This window comes from Triticum aestivum, chromosome 5B, assembly GCF_018294505.1.
Source record: "Triticum aestivum cultivar Chinese Spring chromosome 5B, IWGSC CS RefSeq v2.1, whole genome shotgun sequence".
Taxonomy (NCBI): domain Eukaryota; kingdom Viridiplantae; phylum Streptophyta; class Magnoliopsida; order Poales; family Poaceae; genus Triticum; species Triticum aestivum.
The window spans coordinates 704,963,743-704,981,951 of record NC_057807.1 but is presented as its reverse complement, the minus strand read 5'-3'; the positions used below and the strand labels follow the sequence as shown (position 1 = coordinate 704,981,951).

At 47.0% G+C, this 18,209-nt stretch overlaps 1 pseudogene; it reads left to right on the top strand.

Annotated features, from left to right (window-relative positions):
- Positions 1-57: 57 nt before the first annotated feature.
- Positions 58-3,054, top strand: LOC123117841 (uncharacterized; annotated as a pseudogene).
- The last annotated feature ends 15,155 nt before the right edge of the window (positions 3,055-18,209 follow it).

The following is an 18,209-nucleotide window of genomic DNA, read 5'->3' as shown; positions in this document are numbered from 1 at the left end:
ATCCATCTGTACCATGTTTGAATAATAATTGACATGTTGTAAATATTTGCAGAAACTATGGAGCACTCCCGAGACGAAGAAACAGAAGCGATGTTGGGGGACATAATCGCAAATGGATCAAGTGATGATGTTGCGTCATTTCTCCTCGACACCGTTGATCAGCTAGATGAAGAAGATGGCTATGTTTATGATGGTGGCTTCGACCCATTAATGCCGGTACAAGAGGAGGACTATGTTCATGATGGCTCCGGTGACACAATGGAGGTACAAGACGAAGGAGACCGTGCTGACTGCTCCGGTCACCGAACCGAGTCCGGCCAGGTATATATATATTAGTTAAGCCCGTGCTGACTAGTTAATTGATGCATCCATTGTTTTGGTATATGTACACATATTAATTACTGTCGTCTTTCTTCCTTATAATTTCTAGCCCTCCGTATCGAGCACAACTTCGGTAAGGAGACGAGGTCCGAAGAAAAAGTTGAGCTCGGATGAAAAGTTTGAGATCATAGAAATCGCGCCCGACGGCGAACCGATTGAACCCATCCGGACAAGGAAGGCATTTTTTGCTCAGTGCGGGGTTCTTGTTAGGGACAGGATCCCAATCAGCATCCAGCAATGGTATAAGCCTGCTATGGATGAAGACGCTGAGGTGTTTTATGTCAATGATATGCAGAAAGAAGATCTTTGGACTGAGCTGAAGGCAAATTTCACCCTACCGCCAGAGGAGGATCCGGAGAATCCAGTTAAAGAGCAATTAATCAAGTCTTGTGCTCTTAAGAAGATGGCAAGCCTAATGAGGAGGTGGAGGAAAGAGCTGAACCAGTTTGTCAAGGAAAAAAAGACACCAGAATTCATCGGCAAATATGAGAAGATCAAAGATCACTGGCCCGCATTTGTGGCCCACAAGACATCGGAAAAGAGTAAGAAGATGTCGGAGACAAACAAGAAAAATGCTACGAAGAAGAAGCTTCACCATCGCACGGGGTCAGGTGGCTACGTCAAAGCCCGGCCTAAGTGGTCCAAGGCTGAGCATGATCTGCTTGAAAAAGGGATCGAACCAGAGACAATGCACTGGCCAGACCGTTGCCGGACTTGGTTCTTCGGGGCTGGCGGAACCTTGGACCCTGTAACAGGGAAGTGTCAGTGGACGGACGAGCAACTGCAAATACCAGTCAAGAACCTTCAAGACTATATCGATGCAGCGCAGCGAGGGACGTTCCTTCCAAACAGGGAGAAGGACGAGCTCACAATGGCCCTTGGGAATCCCGAGCAACCTGGACGGACACGAGGCACGCCAGGCTCCATTCTGTGGAAGGTTGGTTTTCCGGACGCAGGGGGTTACAAAACCCACGAGAGGAGGAAGAAACTGGAGTAGGACCAAATGCAGGCGCTGCTTGGAAGGGTAATGGGGCTAGAGGATCGAGAAGAGGAACGAGAAGCAGCAGATCGCAACAAACGACATGCTGAAGCTTCCCCGAAGCTACCCCGCCATCTCAGCGGAGAAGCAGCGTGGCTTCCACCGAGCTTCTTCAGCCGGAGCATGTCTTGACGGCTCCTACCAGCTATCCCGTGGATGGTATCACAGAGTCTCAAAATTGCCACATGATGGCGCGATGGATGAATTTGAAGTTCAAGGCGGCTGTTGGCCAAGTTTATCCTAGTGGACCCGGCACAACTTATCACTGCCAGCCGATTCCAAAAGGATATGCTAATTTGATGGTGGATGAAATAACGGAGGGATTTGAGGATCTCGTGCTTGACCACCCTACCGGTGAACGGGAGACTAGACTGGGTTCTGCTCTGAAGACTCCATGCCTATGGAAGAAGGAGCTCATCAACCTTCCGAACTGGACGCCTCCGCCTCCTCCTCCTGCTCCGGCGAGTCAGGGCACTCCGCCTCCTCCTCCGGCGAGTGACGATCAGGGCACGCGTGGCGGCACTCCGCCTCCTTCTCCGGTGCATGGTGGCACTCCGCCTCCTTCTCCGCATGCGCCGGCGCTCCCGAGCAGCCAGCAGCATCCTCCTTCTCCGCCTCGCCAGCAAGGGCGGAAGAGACCCGCCGCCGTCCCGGCTGCTCCGGCGCGTCGTACTCCTTCTCCTACGCCTCGTAAGCAAGCACGAAAGAAGACAGACGCCGCAGCCGCTCCGTCTGCTCCGGCGTCTAGCAGCACAACCAGAGGCGGGAGACAATACAAATACGGTCCATCATCTCTCAAGCCTCTAGAGAAGTTACCGTACGAGAGGTCCGAGGAGGAAAACGATACGATTGTGCAGGCCCACGTGAAGGAGTTCTTTGAAGGGGTGAAAGCAAAGAGACATCCACCTCCGGAGGAGAAGGTAGATCCGGTGAAAGCAAAGCGCACTATCGATGCCCTGAGGAAACCACCAAAGTCTCCGTCGAGAACCAACTATGAGCGCATTACTGAACAGACATATCTCCAAGCCCAGCGGTCGGGAACTACTGTCAGTGCTAAAAGGTCAAAACAACGAGCAAAGGGGAAAAAAATTGCCCAGCTCGGCGAACAAGCACAACAATCGTGCCCCCCGCTCAATGTGTCTAATGCTCCGGGGACGGTGGCCGGTTATGGCAATCTTGACGATTACCTGCCTGCCGATGCACTTCCTGATTTCTTGAAGGTGGACGAACACAGATACGAGTACGGGAAGCCTCTCGTCAAAGATGAAAAAACTCTGACAACAATGATGCGAAGATTCCATAGTTGGTACATGGAAACCTGCAGAGAGTCTGATGGTAAGAATGCTTTGTATCTGCATATTAAAGAGGAGCACGATCTCGTTGCAAATGATCTGTTGACTATTCCATTTGAGGAGTTCTTCGAGTTCTTCAATCAAAAGGCCCTCGATAAATTAATGGTCTTTTGCTACTGCCTATAAGTACTATTTCTGTCATTAAGTCTCTATATATAGCTCGGCTCTTTCATTGCATGCACGTATTTATAATTAATTATCCTCAATATATTATGCAGATTGAAGATCGTCGAGTGCAAAAAACAAGAAATTTATGATATTGGGTTCATTAACACAAATATCATAGATGTATTTCTGGTTAAAAAGAACGTCAAAGAGGCCGAGGACAACTTGCTACGATCGTTGATAAAAAATCAAAACAAAGATACCATACTCTTTCCTTACAACGACCCGTGAGTGTTACTGTCGTGTGCATATTCGGTTTCCCTTATTACTCAAGCGAGGTTATAGTAATGTAATTGATGAGTTATGCATGCGTGCGCAGGTACCACTATATTCTTCTGGAGATTAAGCTTGAGCGTGGACTAGTAACCGTCTTAGACTCGAGACGGAAAGATCCAAAAACCTATGCGGACATGACTGAAATGCTCAGCAAGTAAGTTCAATCGATCATAATTATCGCACCATATCGGTAACTTTTTATTCATTTCCTGATATCTCAAGTAATAATAATTATTTTCTTTGTCTTGCAGGGTTTGGAAACAGTTCACCGCAGAAGCTCCGGGACTGCCGAAGGAGCTGCGATATACATACCCGAAAGTAAGTACTACTGGCTAGCTAGTTGCGCACATCTCCGGCCCGTTGATTCTATATATAGCTATACTTTCATCAATGCCATTTATAATGCTTCATTATCAGTTTGATTGACCTCTATTTCTCGTAAAGTGCTTGTGGCAGGAGGAAGGAAATGCTTTCTGTGGATACTACGTGTGCGAGTTCATCCACACCGCGACTTTGAAAAACAAGCGGGGCTACTCTCAAAGACAATATGAAGTGCGTAAGCAATAATATTCACAATTTCATTTTATTACACCATCATTTCTGTTGAGTTTCATTCATATATATGTATTAATTAACCCCCTTCTTCAAATTAGACGTGGCAGATGCGGAATGAACTCCTAGAACCAGATCGCATGAAAGCAATTCAAGAGGAATTGGCGGGATTCTTTCTTGACCACGTCATCAGTAAAACCGGAGAATACCATGTGGGAATTGATTTCAAATACTAGCTAGGGGTTTGTAATTATAAGATATCTTATACATATTGTACATGTATGTAGCCAGTAGCGTCGGATACATGATACGAAAACTTGTTGTTCGACCAACCTCTCGGAGAAGGAGAGGTCGATCGATCACTTCTCTCGGTATGCATGACGAACTTCTGTACTGAATGGTTCTCTCGATCACTTATGTATATATAGTACGTAGCGTCCAAGCACGGACATAAGAGAGGACACTTCTCTCTATTAATTAGCTAGCTAACACAATATATGAAACACCTAATTAAATTAACCCCCCAAAACCCCCAACCTCCCCTCCTTTAAAAAAAACACAAAAACCCCAACAACTGGAATGCTGACGCGTGGATGCATTTTGGTCCCGGTTGGTGCCACCAACCGGGACCAAAGGCCCCCTGACTGGGGTGGGCGCGCAGAGCCACGTGGAGGCACATTGGTCCCGGTTCTGGATTGAACCGGGACTAATGGGTGGAGGTATTAGTAACGACCCATTAGTCCCGGTTCATGAAACGGGACTAAAGGCCCTTACGAACCGGGACTAATGGGTGGTTTTCTACTAGTGTAAGTTTAAATAAATTTATACCTGTATATCTTTTGAGAAAGAGGCGAGCGCCTCCTGTAAGTCCGTCCCGGGCAGCTTAGATGTATGTGCCCACGGTGCTAAGGGCAGTAAACTCTGGCTCTGTTAAAGCAGTGGTGCGCAGAGCTTCTTTCAAGTGTAGATGATTCATCGCACTTTCCATTTCGAAGTTGGTGATGAACACCTCATCCGGTTCTTGATGGGGCAGATGGGTCTACGTCGCGTCACCGTGCGCCCCGGTCCTTGTTGACATCTCTGGCACCGGATTGGCTACGGCCCGGCTGGCCGGGATCTTGTTTACGATCCACCGGGTACCCCTCTTGAGATAATAGAAGGAGGATGAAAAATGACAATTCGGCTTCACGCCTAAACATGAAATAAGACACATACCTTTTTGGTGATGGAGCAGGCTTACTGGGGCTCCTGGTTTCCTTTCACTTCGCACGAACAACCCTTGAGGGTACTGTCCTTCTTCTTGCCGCCTGTCCTTGGGTGTGGTTCGCTGAATGTCGATTGTGTGAAGTATGGTTTAGTGAAGTGAGTAAGTTATGTGCAGAAATGTCACTCCTTTTGGACTGCGGAACACTTACCTTGACATAGGGGTAGAGATCAGGGTAATCAGCCATGATGGCTACCTCCGGTCCGTCAAGGCTCGCATGGTAATAGACTCCATCTTCAAAATCCACAAATATATCCGGATCTTCATGGAATCTGGGGTCTTCGTGATGTACGTGGTCTTCTGGTTGCGGAGGAGGGCAATAGATGTTCTCGACTACCTTCCTCCACGACTGTTTTTGAAACAACCAGACTATTCAGTTAATGCACCTCAATTACAAAAAAGGTGCTGAATGACCAAACTTGCCTAGTCAAAGGGGTTGTACATGGAGAAACCGTCCCGACATTGTAGACGGACGAAGTATTCTTCCTGTCCCTTATAAAGGTCCATAAGCATAGCGGCCAGTGCGGCTTGGTTGTCCGGACCCTTTCACATATAACGAGACGCGTCGTCCTCCCCATTGTAGTTCCATAAAGGACCTACTCTTGACTTAAGGGGCTAGATACATCGCTTTATCGTAATAGCCATGACTTCGATGATGGAGAGTCCGGAATGGGTCAATAATCTGACCTTGCTGACCAATCTCATTACTTCCGCACTATCATCTTGTCTAGGGGACTTGGGACGCCAGCTGAACAACTTATTTAAAGGAGCGCTGGAGAATTCGGGAAGCCCTCGCCGAACAGGGTCCGGAAGATGAACATCCTCAATGTAGATCTATTTCGAAGACCATTCGTCGGACCCCCTCTTCGGAGTCCCGACTGGGTAACCAGATCCGGCTATGCGCCATACTTCGGTGCCGCCCACTTCAAATATAGACCCTCCGCCCTGGTGGCGGGGACGAGGCAAAAGAACTTCTTCCACGGTTCAAAATGAGCCTCACAGCCTAAAAATAACTCGCAAAGGGCGACAAAACCGGAAATGTGCAAAATAGAACCTGGTGTGAGGTTGTGCAGTTGGATCCCATAATATTTCAGTAGGCCCCCGAGGAAGGGGTGGATTGGGAATCCCATTCCCCTCAGAAGGAATGAGATGAAACACACCCTCTCTCCTAGACTGGGATTGGGGAAATTCTCGTCCAATGCATCATCGCCCATAGAAGTTAACCCTGCCCGTACGGAGACTAGATCCGAAGGAGGAAGATATCCTTGCGTCTAGAGTCGATTGAGCTGGAGATGGGATATGGAGCAACAATGCCAATCCCCCTGTTGAGGGCCATGAGGACACGAGGAGGAGCCAGGGACACTAGCCATGGTTTGGATTTTTTTTTCGTGGTTTGCTTTTTTGCTCTTGGGGCGATGTGAGATGACGCTTTGGAGATCTAACCTCGTTATATAGGCGCTGCTTCTGCCTATTATAAATTTTAAAATACAAGGGTAACGGACCGTTCGCATTCGCTCAGACGCATGGAAATCAAGGTGATGGCAGGAACGAATCGTAAAGCTGGACGCAAAAACCGATGCCGGACTATCATCAATCCGGAATATGATGGAGAACCCGCCTTGCAAAGCCGAAGACTTGCGTCCGCACACTACATCGTCATTGAAGGGAAGTTCGGTGGCTACTGAGGGAGTCTTGGATTCGGGGGTCCTCAGGTGTCCGGCCCAGGAGTATGGGCCGGGTTGGATGGGCCGTACAAGACCAAGATGAAGATTATCCTCCGTGTCCGGATGAGACTTCTCACCACGTAGGCGGCAAGATTAGAGTCCAGAAGCTTCCTTCCGTGATGAACCGACCTTGTACAAACCTTATGCCCCTCCGGTGCATATATAAACTGGAGGGGTTAGTCCGTAGAGGCTTTCTTCTTCACTGTCATTGGAATTCTCATAGGCTAGACATCTAGGGTTTAGCCATTACGATCTCAAGGTAGATCAATTCTTGTAATCTTCATACTCATCGGATATAATCAAGCAGGAGTATGGTTTTACCTCCCTTAAGAGGACCCGAACCGGGGTAAACATTGTGTCTCCTGGTCTTCTGTTACCATTGATCCTTAGACGCACAGCTTGGGCCCCCTACCCGAGATCTGCCGGTTTTGACACCGACACCCATCTCCTAGGCAGGGCATGACTCACTGGTGGTCCATCTACACCTATGCATCCCCGGCCCCTCGTCCACGTGCTCCGTATGTTTCAAAATATATTTTTGAACGATTTTAATAGTATATTTCTCAAATTCCAGCGAAGCACACAATTAATACAAGATTTTCTAAGATATTTGTTAATGATTTCTATATATTTTGTATAATAAGAAGACATTAATGAACGATTTCAATATATTCCAGCAAAGAACGGAACTAATACAAGATTTTTCTATATATAATAGTAAGATAGATGCCGATAAATGAAGACATTAATGAATGCTTTTGGTGTATATCTCGTATTCCAGCAAAGCACGCGACTAAAATCTGCTTTTGCATATGTAAATTACTATATTGAACGTGTTTTGTCCCTGTATACAATCGACGGTAGGTAGAGTACCGCATGCATCACTCATACTGACAGCCCATCTCCCCCCTACCGTCCCCGGCACCTCGTCCGTGTGTTCCATCCACTCCGTCAGTTTCTTCTCATTTGCTTCTCCCCGGAGGAATCCCAGCCCGGCTTCGCTCATGCTTTACCTTGCTCGCTCTCTCTAACTTCCTCCTCCCGGTTGTTATGCCCGGAATCGAACCCTAGCCTGAGCTTCAGCGCGATCTTGATCGCCAGTTCGCCATGGATCACCCGCCACATCTCGACATCGACCTCAACGAGCCGCCCCCGCCGTCGCCACCGTCGTCGCCAGTGCCGGCGGATCTCCAGTCGTCCCCGCGCGAGTTCGCTGCCGCCATCCCCGTGGTTGGTCCTTCTCCTCCTCCACCGCCACCACCCCAGCTCCCGCCTGCCACCAATGTGCAGGCCCACCTGCTGCTCCCGCACCAAGCCCGCGAGCTAGCGCTGGCGTACCACCGTGCGGAATCATGGAGGTTAGCTTCTGCTACAGCCAGTGCGCCCGCAACCGCTGGTTCATCGTTGGAGGTGCCGCCGCCGTTGGTTCTCCAGTCGCCCATTTTTGCTCCTCCGCCGCCGCTGCCACCCCAGCTCCCGCCTCCCGCCAACGTGCAGGCGGACCTGCTGCTCACGCACCAAGCCCGCGAGATAGGGATGGCATACCAGCGTGGGGAATGGTGGAGGTCGGCCATTGCGTCCTCGACCGTAGGTTCGTGGGTGGAGGTCCCGCACCCAGCGCCAGCGCAACACCTGTGCGTGTCCTGCGGCCTCCCCATGCTGTCGGGGACCACCATAATCTGCTACGCCTGCGAACGTCGGTTCCATGCATCCTGCATCCACCACATGCGTCCTACGCCAATACAGCCGCCTCTGCCCACCCCTAGTGTGGGGGTGCGGGGGCCTCCGGCGGCCGTGAACAAAGACTGGATGTGCCCGGAATGTGCGATAGGAGCCGTCAACGCCCGAGACATCACCAGACAGTTATGCCAGCTCCCTCTTGATCATTTGCTTATGGTTTTACATCTGTTTTTGTTTAGCGGATTTTATACACATAGCTCTAAGAAGTAGATTGTTGTTCATGCCAACCGAAATTACTTGACCGTAGTAATTCCAGACGGAGGGAGTACTTTTCATATGCTAATAGTGAGTCCAATCAAGAACATGACATGATGGTTATATGGATCGATGATGTTTGGTTTGCTACTTCTTATGATTGCACAGATGCACCTGCTATTAACATTGCATATGAATCTGGTGTGTTCTTTGGATTTTTCTGCTTTGCCTGACTGTTGATAATACTGAGATCTAAATGACTTGGTTTAAAATAAATGCTATAATTAGCAACTGGTACGTGTTGCATCTTTTTTTAGTGGCTACTAAAATTAGGTATTACACTGATAATTCATGGTTGTTGCATGTTTCTCCCTGATTTACTAGAAAGAACAGCGTATATGAGATATTGCAGCTAATCTAATGCTGTCACTCTTTCACAGCAGTGAGGGCATACCCAATGATAATTTTATTTGGTTCTAGTTGTGGTGCTAATTTGATTTGTGTTACTAGTTTACTGAAGTAGGACACCTACATGTTTGGGTGACAGGTACATGCAGTTCAGCCTTAGGGAATTTTAAAATCACCATGACTTGCAATCTGTAGGAGAGAAATTTGTAACTACATAGGCTTAACAAAGCCTAACAAAGAAGGCACCTAAACTCCTAGCAATCTAAACTCCTAGCAAAGAAGGCACCTAAACTCCTAGCTAGATAGGCTTACTGATGTTTGGTAAGAGAGAGAAAAGAAGGGTGGGCAGAGTGCTCACATGGTCGATGGTTGAATACACTCATGTACCTCTGGTGCTACCTACCCACAGAACTAGTCCTTTCGTATTCACATAATCCAGAAATCTTCTACAAGATTGAATATCATCTACATTCTTGTTATGATTAGAATTTGTTGTGAGTCACAACATTGTGAATAGTATCCCTAACCTCTCTTGCACTACAATGTATAGGACATCAAACAAACATGTACTATGTCTTTCTGCTAACATCCGTGCCTAACCTCTATCGCCATGGCAATCTATTTTGGTGCCTCTTGTGTAGTTATCATCGCGTAATTACTCCATATCAGTGTTCACGACTCTTGTTGTTAGCTTTCTATCTTCAGATGTAGTATTGTCGGCCTTGACCTCTCGACCTCACTACACATTCTTTAGCTAGATCTCTAAAGGATCTTTTTAGTTGTCAATGGTAATTTTTTACTCCATCGAGTTCTTTGTTTGTCTTCAACTTCATCCAAAGCCACAAAAATCTTAATTCTTTTTGTCTCCTTTAGCTAGTAATTTCCTTGGATTGTCACAACCCTACCTTATTTGACCAATTGCATTGAATTCTTTCCATTTAATTCTTCCCATTTCCCATCCTAATTAGATTGAGCATGGTCAAACTCTAATATCTTCTCTCGCCCGTGACTTGTTTTACCTGATGTTTTTTTTCTTGACAAAGGGTGTTTTTAACTCATAATGTAGCATTGAGTGATACAACCATAATGAGCACACCCAACCTCTGCATAACTAAGATGCACACAACCACCACTACAGCCGCACACAAGGATCACATTGGGAAGAAGCAAAGTCATTAAGACCGAATCTATGCCAACATGAAAGAAAGAAAAGAAAATAAAACTAAAGCGACCAAACAGCGTCCGACGATATACAACGACAATCAACACCAAGCTTTTTTGACAACATAGTACTATGAGAAGGATTTTACAAAATAAACACCCTCATCAAGGAAACAACGTATAAGTGTCACCACCGCCAGATCCACCATCGAAGGCCAGATCATGGGTTTTCACCCTGAAGATAAAGTCCCAGCAAGTAAGCAACACCTTCAACGGGGTCATGACTCAAAAACGCAGTCATTGCCAGGTATAAACAACCAAGGTTAGACTAATGGTTTTCCCCCAGGGGCGCAAGACCGAGTACTCCAGAAGCACCACCCAATCGAAGTCATATGTTATCTCCTTCACTTTCCACGACCCTGACAGCTACATATGTGCATGGTCATGACATGAGATGCCATGCAAGAGATGACCATGCCCGCATGATCATGTGGTCGAACCGCGACAAGAGCCACTTCCCACAACTCGACACACACTTTGATGAGGGTGGAAGGTCACATGCGCTGCCCAAATCCCAAGTTTGAGATGATCAGGCATACCTACACCATCCTCGCAAGTGGCAGTAGATGCCCGATCTACATGAGACATCACCACATGCCGCCACTACCATCATCGTTGCATGTGGCAGCAGATTACACACGAATCTTGAAGGATCTTCAAATCCAACCCTTCCGGCGACAATTTTCTAGCCGATGCAACGTCCATGAAGGCAGCGCCAGTTAGCCAAGCATGAACGGTAGTGCCCAACAGCGCATTAGCCATATCGGGTGTGACAGTCGTGACATCTGTTGCATGGCCACCGTCACACCACCTTTGCTACACAGGCGATGGTCGCGACATCTGCTGCCTTGCCACCACCCCATCCCACCATGCCCTAACCCTGAAGAGGTGCTTTGGGAGCAGTGCTAGCCCCCGCTAGATGAACAGGCTCTCCCGATTAAGGACATGGTGATTGTGCCGACACTCTTTCCTCCTCCACTGGGGCGCGTGCGGAAAGAAAATGCCATCATGAATAGGAAAGGCGTGCTATAGCCCCCTGCCCATCCACGAACTGCTATCGCTGCTGCATCAAGTCCTCCATTACCGAGTCATGTTATCGCAAAGTACATCGCCAAGGACTACTGAATGAAAACAGGAACAGAGCCCTGCCGCCAACGTCAACTACGCATGCAAGCCTGGCTGCCACTCCTGGCGGCGACTAGGAGAGGATGCTCAGGAAGAGGTCCGCCTGAAAATGTGGATCGGCTGGCCGCCCATGTTGCCTAGGCAGAGGATGCAGGAACAATTTTGGTTTGTCGCCTAGGTGGCATTTATGTATAACCTTCTACGGAGTCTGCAACCATTGTGGTGGCTGAAAAATTATCATCACTATATTTCTACTTGCGGCTGCTATTGCCAGTTTTAACAATTTACATTATTTTTCATTAACGTGGAAACTCTTTCTTACACCTTACGTGTCGATGGTCATTTGGTCTAACTCCTTATAACGGTTCGATTTGAGATGTTAACCCATCTTTATTTCCGTTGTTCGACCAACTATAAACATAGTTATGATGTGAAAGTGGTATCGTCGTTGTGTGTGAACATTAAAGAGTAGGTACTTTTTGAAGACTTCGAGCAACAAACTCTCATGGTTTAACACTGGTAATGTTTGACCGCCAGTGTCACTTGTATTTTCTGAGTTTAACGAGCCATGACACAATTCAGTGCATCTTCATAGAAGGCTGACTGGGACCTTCTACACAACCGATTATTTAAGCTCGTGAGACATTAAATTTAAACACACGTATCGATGGTGATTCTCGGAGAGGTATGCCATGATATCCCCCTATGTAGCCAATGGCATGTATGTGAACTTCTATGTGATGATTTCGCCACACAAAGGGAATTACCTTAGGCCATGTAGGGGAGATGAACCAAGGAAGTGACATCATGCGAGCCATGTCACTGAGTAACCTCTTATAGTGAGTCGACAACCTACATACCAGAGGACTCCCATGTTGCAAGATCTCTGGGAATCCTTGGGATCGAGGGTATACTCGATTTGCTCAAGATCTCATTTTGCCATATTTTCTGGATTGAAGATTTTTTCCTATTTACCGATATCTTCATGATGAACTTGCTAACAGGCGTTTCCTACGTAGGCAGAATAGCCTATGCTTGAGAGGAAAACAATAAACGATGAAGTAAAATTATCTCCCAAGGATACATCCTCTTCTCTTGACTTGTACCTCGTCCAATTCAAGGAACAACCAATAACTTCCTTTGTATGACATTTACCACGCCATGAACGAATACATAATCTCCTTGTGCTCACCATAGATTTTGCCATCAAGTCTTCTTGGGGCAAGTTGAAGGCCAGAAACAACAATATGGGGGCCATACCGACCCGTGGACACCTTCAATAACATCAAACCGCCTAAAATATGTCATGACCATATAGGAGGGTGTGGTGGAAACATTGGCCACGATAAAGGAGCAAGAGATGACATCGTGTGATATCTTGATGCCAGCCTGCCACCAACACTCTCGGTTGCCACCCTTGCCCACATTATGTCATTTGATCCTATTTTTCTACCATTGGTGTCTCCACCATAGAATAGGAAGTATGATATGATTTCATGATTAATGTCTTCACACCTTAGCATGTTATTTGTCATCGGCGGTGTGGAGCATTATCCATTCCATGTATCCTATAGGTGCAAGTTCAGTGGATTTGATCAGATACTACTCAGACCATGCCCTATACCACATTATTTTGTTGGACTCAGAAGTGGAGCGGATAGCACTAGGATGCATATACAAATACAGATGATGTCGGAGCTAGACTTGGCAAGGTAGTGTACTTCCTCATTACGATAATAGACACAAGTAAACATGTAATACACACACGCGAAGTGTATTTAAATGTCGGACAAAATCACAAGAGTAAAGGGCATATATAACAACTAGAAGCACATAATAAACTTTAGAAGGCTGTAAACTTCCTGTGCAGTGCCAATGCCAGCCAAGCCAGTAGTGCCGGCAAGTCAACCAGCAGGTGGGAGCATCCTCTCTTCATCCCGTCCCCAGGTTGCAGTGTCGGCATCATTCTATTTCCTCCCCAAGTCCCCATCAGTGTCGCCGCCCTACAGCTCCTATCGCCGTGGCAGAGGAAGCTAGCCACACTGAACTTGCCGCTACTATGTTGCTACTTGTCTCCAGCCGGTGCTATTTTTTCATTGAACAAAACATGTTGATTCTATGTTAGATCACCTCTAGTGGAACTACACTTTCCTGTCTTTATTAGAAGTGCTTGGTATCAACCTAATGCTACATTTGTTGTGCTTGATGGAACCTTATTTAGGTGTGTCCACTTGTTCTCTCTTGTATTACTAATTTACTATTGTTTGTCCTCTGCAAGCCCAAACCACTTCTGAATCTGGGTATGAAAGGAATGTGGATGCTTATAAGGATTGGACCTTATGCATGTAATGCTCCTGGAAAGAAAGTAGTTGCTGAAATCCTTTATTTTTGGATATATTTGGCATTTTTTTTCAAAATGTTATTTTCAAATAAAGCATGCTATTAGCGCGCTATAACTTATGTAGCATCTGGAGAAGGCCAAAGCTATATTTGATTGTGTGCTATTTTTTTGCGGGTATTGTGCTATTTATTTTCATTGTTGACAACTCTCACATGGATGCAAATTTTTCTGATCAGTTCATACACATTTTACCCAATTGTTAGCAAATGACGCCTTTCCTTTATTAAGCATTTCAATATCATATACATCACATGGATCCAGACCTGACTTCAGTGTAGGTTAGAGTGCACTGATGTTATGGCTTTAGTCCTTTCCTATTTTGGTTGAGTTATTCCGTAAATATTGCAAGGATGGTATCCTTTGGAGACTGTGCCATGGTCACGTGTCAGATTGCTAGGTTCTTGTATATTGAAAAGATATATTTCACACTAAATTAATAAAAAAGAATGTCAGTGAGAAAGTAACGTTCTATGCTTTCGATCATCAACCCTTACGCATGCCTTTTTTTCAGTTTCTCTTCTACTTATTTTACTATCACATTTAGATCCACATAAATACAAGGGTTAATTATCCTTTTGCCCTTAGTTGTGTCCATCTGCTCAGTTTTGCCCTCAGATGTGAATTGTGATCAGTTTTGCCCCTAGTCCATGCACAACAACTATGACGAGGCCAAACGGCCATAATTGAGTCCATTCCGACCGCCTGCGTTAGTGGTTGTGGGTCCGGAGCTTACAGGTGGGACCGCATGGACGTGGGTCTGGAGCTGACATGTAGGCCCGTGCAACTAAATCCCCAAATCATTCGTAGCTCACTCTGCCCATCCGCTTCCCCGCCGGCCGGCTGCCCTGTGCCGCCGCCGCGCCGCTACTTGCGCCGCGGCCAGCACCTGCCCTGCCACCAGCTGCACGGCCTACTCCACCGCTACCGTCCTGCTCCTACGCTCCACGGCTACCTGCGACGCCCGCCACCTTCCTGCGACGCCACGGGTGGGGCGCCCGCCACCTGCTCGACCCGCGGCGCGGCCTCCTTCTGTGCGCCCGGCCGGAGCGCTCAAAGGTGGGGGGCTGCTGGAGCTATTTGAGCTAGGAGGAAGAACCCTAGGGCGAAATGGCGAACAACGGCGACCCCGGAGTATTTGGCGAGGCACTCATCCGTCCGGAGATCCGCCGCGTCCACGACTGGGTTCCCGAGGGGTAAGTCTCGCCTCCTGTTTAGATTGAACTTAGTTGTGCATTTGAACACTCGATTCGAGTAGGTTTGCCCAATTAGTGTGCTGATTGTGTCTCTATTTTTCGCCGGTTATGATGGAGTTGCGGTTTGCTTTCTTGGTGCACATTAGAAGGGACCGGTACACGTTGATGCAAAGGATAAGAAGAAATACCAAGGAGGTTTTGATTATCGGTTGCCAATGGCTAGTAATTGGAGTTTCAGACAATTCGGGGAGGTAATTTGTAGCCAATATCCTTGGGGTTTGCTTGATGAAGTGGTATACAAATACTATGATGGGGAAAAGAAATGGGTGACAGTTAGTAATGATGAAGAGCTAGCTACCATGTTTGTTAGGCATAAATAGAAAGATAATTTTCATGTGTGTCAGGACCCCGACTCAATGCCACATCGATCTAGCATGTAACACCTCATATCACTTTGCGGCCTCACGCACGGTATCCCCACGGGTGTCGCATTACCTTTGCCCGGGACCGTTTGCGCCTTTTGGCACACGTATATGACAGTGTCGCTAGCATCCATATGATAAAGAGCCCGGGCTGACATGGCTAGTCATAAACCCAAAGTGGCACAGACTTGCAGGGACAGGCATCCATGACCCAGCATCGAACGTGTCGGTCATCAGCGAGTGAATCCAGGCTGTAGCACTGGGCTAGCAGGACTCCGGTGAACCGGGCTGTAGCGGGCTAACAGGACTCCGGTATTCATCGCGTGACATTTCCCCGAAGGGACAGACACAGGAACGAAGAAGGACACATGCCGGCCAGCCTAAGTGTCCCGGAGCAGTAGCAAGCTACCATGGCTCGGTGGAAACACTAGGAGACATTTCCCGGTAAGAGAGGCTACCAAGAATAAACAACTAGGTTGTCAGATCCCACACATACCAAGCATTTCAATAACATACACACAATATGCTCGATATGTGCAAATACAACATGGCATCACAACATGACTCTACAACTCAAGTATTTTAATCAATAGGCTCCGAGGAGCGAGATATTACAAACATGGGTCTCACGACCCAACAATCAGAGCATACAAGTCAAAGCACAAGTGGAAGCTATCATGTCTGGGTACAGACATCTATAAATGAAAAAGGCCGAGAAGCCTGACTATCTATCAGATCCTGCCGAGGGCACAAGATCGTAGCTGAGGTAACAAGCTAAACGTCGAAGTCCACGTGGAACTACTAGTGAGACTGAAGTCTCTCTGCAAAAACATAAAATAGGCAAACGTGAGTACAAATGTACCCAGCAAGACTTACATCAGAACTAACTACATATGCATCATTATCAACAAAGGGGATGGTGGGGTTTAACTGCAGCAAGCTAGCTTTGACTCGGTGGCTATCCTAAACTACGACTGCAAGCAACTCTTTTGAGGTGGCGCACACGAGTCCACATATTCACCATATCAATACACCACTATGGATCCGCTCCCGTCTCCCTACGAGGACGCCATCCATAGCACTCACGCTTATCTTGCGCATTTTAAAGTATCCACTTTCACTTGTCTATGAACTGATATAAGCAACCCAGAAGTCCTTTTCCGCGGACACGGCTATTCGAATAGATGATGTTAACCCTGCAGGGGTGTACTTCTTCATACATGTTTCCACCACTTAGCGTCTGCACACGACATGTGCTCGGCAGACTTCAAGCGAAAGCCGACGTGGGTGTAGACCACGACCTACCTAAACACTCAAGTCTCTAGTCCAGGTTTATCGCCTATTCGGGTTCCATCCATGAGGAGATCCGGCCGGAGTTTCGCTCACAGCCCCAAACGATGTGAACAGGGTTCCGTGACACCAAACGGGCGCCCGGTATACCCGGCCACGTGCCTACCGCATCACAGCCCACCCCTACGGTCAGCGCTGTCCGCGGCCTCCAGCATACTACAAACACCAGAAACTACTTGCAACTCCTGGACAGAGGACAAGGGTGAATAAGAAGTCGAGCGGGGTCATATTTCAGGGCCCAATGTATGGTAGTAGCTGAATCATGGATCACAAACACAGAACTCAGTTCCTGAGGACGGCTGCAATGAGACAACCCACCATGTACTCCTACATGGCCTCTCACCGCTACCTTTACCAAATCGTGTTCACACACTTAGCTCACACACAGTAGGACATGTTCACACGCCTCTGATTCATCCCCGATGAATCAGACCTGACTCAACTCTAAGCAGTAGCAGGCATGACAAACAAGCATGAATGAGTAGGCACAACAGGGCTCAAACAATTCCTACTCATACTAGTGGGTTTCTTCTATTTACTGTGGAATGACAGGTCATGCAAAGGATAAAGGGGTTCAGCTACCGCAGCAAGTAACAGATGAATCGTTGTTGTCCTAATGCAGTAAAAGAGAGCAGGAGCGAGAGGGTAGGATTGTATCGGAATGAACAAGGGGGTTTTGCTTGCCTGGCACTTCTGAAGATAACATTGAGTCTTCATCAGTGTCAACGATCACATCATCGGTATCACGTCTATCGAGAGGGGACAAATACCGGCAACACAGAAAGGAACACAATCAATGCAATGCACAATATGATGCATGCTCATGACATGGCAATATGAATGTGTTTTGAGCTAATGCAACTAGCAACAGATTAAATGAAGTTGGTTTGAATATAAGATTAAAATTCAAACTCCATATGTGATTATTCAAATGCCATTTAATTGATTTGTGCTAAACAGCACCTATAAGTTGTTCTAACATGCATGAAAATGGTACAGATGGATTCCTTGAATTTTTCTGATAATTTTTCATATATGATTTATTTAATTTGGAGTTACGGTTGAATTTCTATGAATTTTAGAAGTTTTAGGCATTTTCTGGAATTTCAGAATTAAATTAAATCCAGAAAATGAGTTATGACATCAGCACTGCGTCATGCTTGCATCAGCAAGTCAACAGGGCTGCCCCGGGTCAAACCTGACGTGTGGGGGCCACACGTCAGTGACACAGGTTAGACAGGGGGGGTTAGTTTAATTTAATTAAAGATCAGGGCACTAGGGCCCACATGTCAGTGGCTCTGGGGTTAGATTAGGTGGTGATTAGCTTAAGCTAATCACCTGATGGCGGGGGCCCACCTGTCAGTGTCAGCAGAGGGGGGTAGTTAAGATAAAATAGTTAAA